A 6,737-nucleotide genomic window follows, 5' to 3' on the forward strand; every position below is an offset into this window, starting at 1 on the left:
AAACAGAAATAAAAGAGTTAACAGAAACAATGCCATGTAAAATCCTCCACTGTAGATCTGCCACTTTTTTGGTTAACGGTGGTTTATACAGTGCTCTCCATTGTGGCTTCACCTCGTCAGCGAGACCCAGAGCATCTCGCCACGGCGTATCAGCTCTGCTCCCCAGTCTCTTTCTGTTAAAAACCTTCACACAGGCTGTGTAGAGCAGCTTGCCAGAGACTGAACTCAGGTCCATGCTCAGCTCCTCTTTACAGTCCAGAATGGGGCCCTGACAGTCCTGCAGGTCAGGAGTGATGGTAACCTTGGGGAAGGGGTCATCCTCATCTGGGCTGAGCACTCCTGCACCATAGTCCTTTATCAGTGCACGTCCCTCCGAGGACAGCACTGACCTCCAGCACTGCAGGAGTTTGGCCACAACACGCAAGGACCTCACTCCCAAGCGCACCGCCAGGTCCTCCGCACAGTCCAGACCAGGTCCTGCAACTTCCACCAGCTGACGGAGGGTAAAGATGTTGGAGGAAACCAGAACCCTGACCAGTGCGGGGAACGTTTCGCTTGAAATGTCCAGCCGCGACCCACAGAGAACAGAAGCCGGTGTAAAGAGGTGCTGCTTAGTCCAGACGTTAAAAAAACTCCAAATTCTAAAAAGTCCACGATAAAACATAGGCAGGCCAGCGATGTCCAGCGCCTTAGAGCTCATAAAAAATAGAGCTCTGTCCAGCCCCATACTCCCAACAGTATGTAAAATCCTGCATGCCACTTCTCTCCATACCAAGTCCTTAGGGCCACTCAGGAGTCTCTGAATGAACTGGAGGCGAAAGGCAGCAGTCCTGCTGGCTAAGTGAACCAGCCCTTGTGCTCCTTCTTCTTTGGGTAGATAGAGGACGGCCTGTGGTAACCAGTGCAATCTGTCCCAAAAAAAGTCCACTAGCAGTGCCTGTAGGTCAGCAAGAAGATTTGGTGGGGATCTACACAAGCCAATTTGTGCCATAAAAAGGAAGCAACAAGGTTACTGACAATGAGAACCTGTCCCCTATAAGACAGCTGAGGCACTAGCCAAGTCCATCTGCCCAGATGTCCCTTCACTTTCTCAATGGTGCCCTCCCAGTTTTGCTTTGCACACTCACTGTCCCCCAAATACACTCCAAGATACTTAAACCCACCCGTCCTCCATGACAATCCAGGCAGTGTAGGTTCCCCACCAGTCCATTCCCCCACTAAAACAGCTTCACTTTTGCTCCAGTTCACTTTAGCAGATGATAAAATCCTAAAATCATTTAAAACATCCACTAAAATGTCCACATCTCTCTGTGAGCTGATTAAAACCACTAGGTCATCTGCACAGGCTGAAACACAGACAGGTGTGCTACAGTTTGGTATCTCAAGGCCAGAGAGCTTCTGTCTCAGCTGGCAGAGCAGAGGCTCAATTGATAATGAGTACAACATGCCAGAGAGAGCACAACCCTGTCTGATGCCTCTGAGGAATTTAAAAGGAGCACATAAACCACCGTTAACCTTGAGTACACTCTCAATGTCACTGTACAGAACCTTGATCATAGCTATAAAACCTGGGCTGAACCCAAAGTTCTCCAGAACTTTCCACAAATATGCATGCTCAACCCGGTCAAAAGCCTTTTCCTGGTCTAAGAAAATAAGACCAGTCCTCAATCCCAATAGCCTGGAGACGTCCAAAACATCCCGAATTAAATAAATATTATCAAAAATAGACCTACCAGGCACACAGTACGTCTGGTCAAGATGTACCACCTGCTCCATCACCTTCCCAAGTCTTGAGGCTAACGCTTTAGAGAGCAACTTGCAGTCTGTGCACAGCAATGCCACAGGGCGCCAGTTCTTCAGCACCATCAGGTCTCCTTTTTTCGGTAGCAAGGTCAGGACAGCTCTCCTGCAGCTCAGAGGAAGTTTTCCTTCCTGTACACTGACCTGGAGCACTTCAAGCACATCCTGACCCAATATACGCCAAAATGCCTTGTAAAATTCCACTGGGAGACCATCAATCCCTGGTGCCCGGCCGTTTTCCATACCCTGAAGGGCCTCATACAACTCTCCCAAAGAGAGCTCAGCATCAAGCAGGGTGGCAGACTGCTGTGTGATTCCGGCCTGCAGTGGGAAGAACCTCTCCTCCACCTCCTTGGAACAGGCCTGTTCACTCTCAAACAGCTTAGAGAAAAAGCTGACTGTCTGCTGGCGAATTTCAGAAGGCTCAGAAACGTGATCCCCCGATTCAGACCGCACAGCATGCATAAACCTTTTCTGTCCGTTTTTGCGCTCTAGACCGAAGAAGAACTTTGAAGGAGCATCCATTTCCATCACATTCTGGAAACGTGAACGGACCAGCGCCCCCTGTGCTGTAATGCCCAGCAGGTCAGCTAACGCAGCTTTTTTTCTTTTAAGAGCTTTAATATGCTCTTGATCTCCTGTGGCCTCCCCCAAACACTGGAGCGCCACTATTTCAATCTCCAGCGCTTTTAGAGATCTGATTATGTCCCTGGTGACATTGAAAGTGTACTGTTGGCAGAACACTTTAATTTGTACCTTTGCTACGTCCCACCACTGTTGTAATGAATTAAAAGATGTTTTCTGTGACTTAAAAACATCCCAAAAAAAAGTAAAAGACTCCTTAAAATTAATGTCATCTAAAAGTGCAGTATTAAAATGCCAGTATGCACTCTGAGGCTTAATGTTACGTTTTCTAACACTGAACCATACAATGATCAGAGAAACCAACAGGAGAAATAAAACACTGCGTAAAAACAGACAAATGATGTCTAAAACTGTAAAACCGATCAAGTCTGGCCAATGAGAGGGCATTATCCCTACAGTGCGTCCATGTGTACTGTCTTTGGTTACCATGTAAAGTCCTCCATATGTCACACAGGTCATGAGCCTCTAAGAGTTCACACAGACGTTGGCGGGAAGCAGTGTGTGGTTCTAGGTGGTTCCTATCCAAGTTATCTGCTGCACAGTTAAAATCCCCACCCAGAACTAAAAAGTCAGTAAAATCACAGTTGGAGATAAGAGAACTCAGCCTGTCTAAGAAGACCATCCTCTCCACTGCTACAGTGGGAGCAGAGACACAGATAAAAACAAAGGTTTCATTCTCATAACAGGCTTGTACTTTCAGCAGCCTCCCAGGTAAAATCTCATCAACTGTGTACGAGTGAGGAATAAAATTATTCGAAAATAAAACACCAACTCCACCACTAACAGTGGAGTTGTGACTTAAAATGACCAGCCCTTCCCACTCTTTAGCCCAGTCTACAGCGTTATCACCATCACTGTGTGTCTCCTGGAGAAAGAACACATCAGCGCGCTTCTGTTTCGCCAGCTCATAAAACATGGCCCTCTTCCCACCGTCTCTCGCCCCATTTATATTCAGAGTAGCGATCTTAATGTCACTCATTAAAATAATAAAAGGGCATAAAACTGTGATGCGAGGGCCGGTCTGAAACAGGGACCAAACACACTAAACATCCTCATCAGGACCTGCTTTATGTAGTTTAGTCAGTATCATTTTTAGTCTAAAAATTTCCAGTGCAGTAAAAGACCCCTCCCTCCTGAAGTGTTTAACATCGTGTATGAACTGCTGGGGGTCCGTAAAGTGCTTTTCCACCTGCACACCTCTGAACCCTTTAGTCACACTGAGGAATTTTTTGATCTCTTCAGCAGTGTAGCGTACAGGTAGCCTCTCCTCCTGAGAGCACGCTGACCAGCCAGAGTCAGACAGAGAACCCTCACTATCAGTGTCGGCCTCAGCACCACTAAGCTCCTTTTTCGCCTGCTTATTCCCCCTCCCCCTCCCTCGCTTCTTCCTTTTAGCGTGAACTTTAAAAACAGGCTCATCCACCATGTCTACATCAGCCACAGCTTCCAGCACCACCACTTCAGCAGAGGCAGCTTCACTACAGCCACTCACCACAGCGGTCTGCCCCTCAGAGATAGCAGTGCCCCCCTCCATACTGCCCGGTTCCTCCCCAGACGGCTCCGGCACAGCAGGAGCAGATGAGGGAGACCCCTCCAAGGCCCGTTCAGCCCCCGCAGTTTCCTCAGCCGCAGACTCCGACACAGTCGGTTCACCCCCCTCAGGCTCCAGGTTAGCCAGTGGGTCCGCCGTAGCCGAGCCCGCAGCAGCCGCAGGGGGAACAACTACCGCAGGCCCAGCAGCAACAGGCCCCGGCCGCTCCGGCTCAGCCCTCACAGGAGCATCAGCGTTCCCGTCCGCCTTTACAGGACAAGCACGAACGAGATGTCCCGCTTGCCCACACCAGAAACACTTCATAGTAGTTTCAGAAGAAGCATAAACAGCATATTCAAAACCATCTACATTGAACTTAAGAACCAAGTCCAAACCCTCACCTTCCTTCAGAACCATGAACACAAGCCTCCTGAAGGACACCAGGTGCTTAATCAAGGCGCTCTTACAGCCGAGGGGGATCTTCCGAATGGGAGAAACTGCTAACCAGCGCTCAGTAGAAGTAATGTTAACCAGTCAGCGCTCAGCAGCAGTAATGCTAACCAGTCAGCGCTCAGTAGCATTAATGTTAACCAGTCAGCACTCAGTAGCAGTAATGCTAACCAGTCAGCGCTCAGTAGCAGTAATGCTAACCAGTCAGCGCTCAGTAGCAGTAATGCTAACCAGTCAGCGCTCAGTAGCATTAATGTTAACCAGTCAGCGCTCAGTAGCAGTAATGCAAACAGATCAGTGCTCAGTAGCAGTAATGCTAACCAATCAGCACTCAGCAGAGGTAATGCTAACCAGTCAGCGCTCAGGAGCATTAATGTTAACCAGTCAGCGCTCAGTAGCAGTAAAGTTAACCAGTCAGCGCTCAGTAGCAGTAAAGCTAACCAGTCAGCGCTCAGTAGCATTAATGTTAACCAGTCAGCGCTCAGTAGCAGTAAAGTTAACCAGTCAGCGCTCAGTAGCAATAGCATTGAAGCCAACCAATCAGCTCTCAGTAGCGGTAATGCTAACCAATCAGCGCTCAGTAGCAGTAACGTTAACCAATCAGCTCTCAGTAGCAGTAAAGCTAACAAATCAGCGCTCAGTAGCAGTAACGTTAACCAATCAGCGCTCAGTAGCAGTAAAGCTAACAAATCAGCGCTCAGTAGCAGTAACGTTAACCAATCAGCACTCAGTAGCAGTAATGCTAACCAATCAGCTCTCAGTAGCAGTAATGCTAACCAGTCAGCGCTCAGTGGCAGTAATGTTAACCAGTCAGCTCTCAGTAGCATTAATGTTAACCAGTCAGCGCTCAGTAGCAGTAATGCTAACCAGTCAGCGCTCAGTAGTAGTAATGTTAACCAGTCAGCGCTCAGTAGCAGTAATGCTAACCAGTCAGCGCTCAGTAGCAGTAATACTAACCAGTCAGCGCTCAGTAGCAGTAATGTTAACCAATCAGCTCTCAGTAGCAGTAATGCTAACCAGTCAGCGCTCAGTAGCAGTAATGTTAACCAGTCAGCGCTCAGTAGCAGTAATGCTAACCAATCAGCTCTCAGTAGCAGTAATGTTAACCAGTCAGCGCTCAGTAGCATTAATGTTAATCAGTCAGCGCTCAGTAGCAGTAATGCTAACCAATCAGCTCTCAGTAGCAGTAAAGCTAACCAATCAGCTCTCAGTAGCAGTAACGCCAACCAATCAGCTCTCAGTAGCAGAAATGCTAACCAATCAGCTCTCAGTAGCAGTAAAGCTAACCAATCAGCGCTCAGTAGCAGTAATGCTAACCAGTCAGCGCTCAGTAGCAGTAATGTTAACCAGTCAGCGCTCAGTAGCAGTAATGCTAACCAGTCAGCGCTCAGTAGCAGTAATACTAACCAGTCAGCGCTCAGTAGCAGTAATGTTAACCAGTCAGCGCTCAGTAGCAGTAATGCTAACCAGTCAGCGCTCAGTAGCAGTAATACTAACCAGTCAGCTCTCAGTAGCAGTAATGCTGGCGTCTGTTTGCTGTAGGAAACATACAGGTGGGTTTTCTTGGTCTGTTTTAGTGAAATCCATCCTTCTACTGTCTAACATTAAAGGAAAGTTCTGGTTCAGTGATTAGAAACTATTTAAACTTTTCGTTTGATATAATGTGGGAAATAGGAAGTGGCCAGACTCCTTGCACTAAGGACAGAGCTTATCAGTTTGGGTTCCATGAGCTTCATCACTCGTGAGCGCCCCTTCTGGTGCAGCGCCCTCCTGTGCAGATTCCACCTGACCTGTCACGACCCCCTCACCACCACAGCCCACCAATAAAACCCTTCTTTTTCAGACAGACTCTCATCTCTTAAGGTGGTTCTTCTGAACAATCAAATAAGCTGGCAGTAAAAGACCTTATAAAATATAAAAAATGAACAGTGACTAAAAACAGGGTTTAATGTGAGGCTCAGTGGGGAATTTAAAGGGGACTCGAGTTACTGATTCAGAGAAACGACTTCCTTCAGTCTCATTAGTGGAATCAGCAGGTGTGTAAAATACCTGAGTGACTGTACTGCGAACTTAAAGCTGCTCTGTACAATATTTTTATTAAAACAGAAATAAGTGTCGTTACTGAGTGAGGAGAATATGAACTCACTAAAACATGCTGAGTGTGTTCTGCTGTGAGTCGCCTGTAAAGCCTGAAATAATCATTTAAAGTCAGAGGTGTCGAGTTTTTCGCCGTACGTCTTTACGTAGTAACGTCACACACAGACTCTAAAAGAAGGTCTGGCTCGATGTTTCGGCCTCAAATCAACATCAT

This window comes from Colossoma macropomum, unplaced genomic scaffold, assembly GCF_904425465.1.
Source record: "Colossoma macropomum unplaced genomic scaffold, Colossoma_macropomum, whole genome shotgun sequence".
Classification (NCBI taxonomy): Eukaryota; Metazoa; Chordata; class Actinopteri; order Characiformes; family Serrasalmidae; genus Colossoma; species Colossoma macropomum.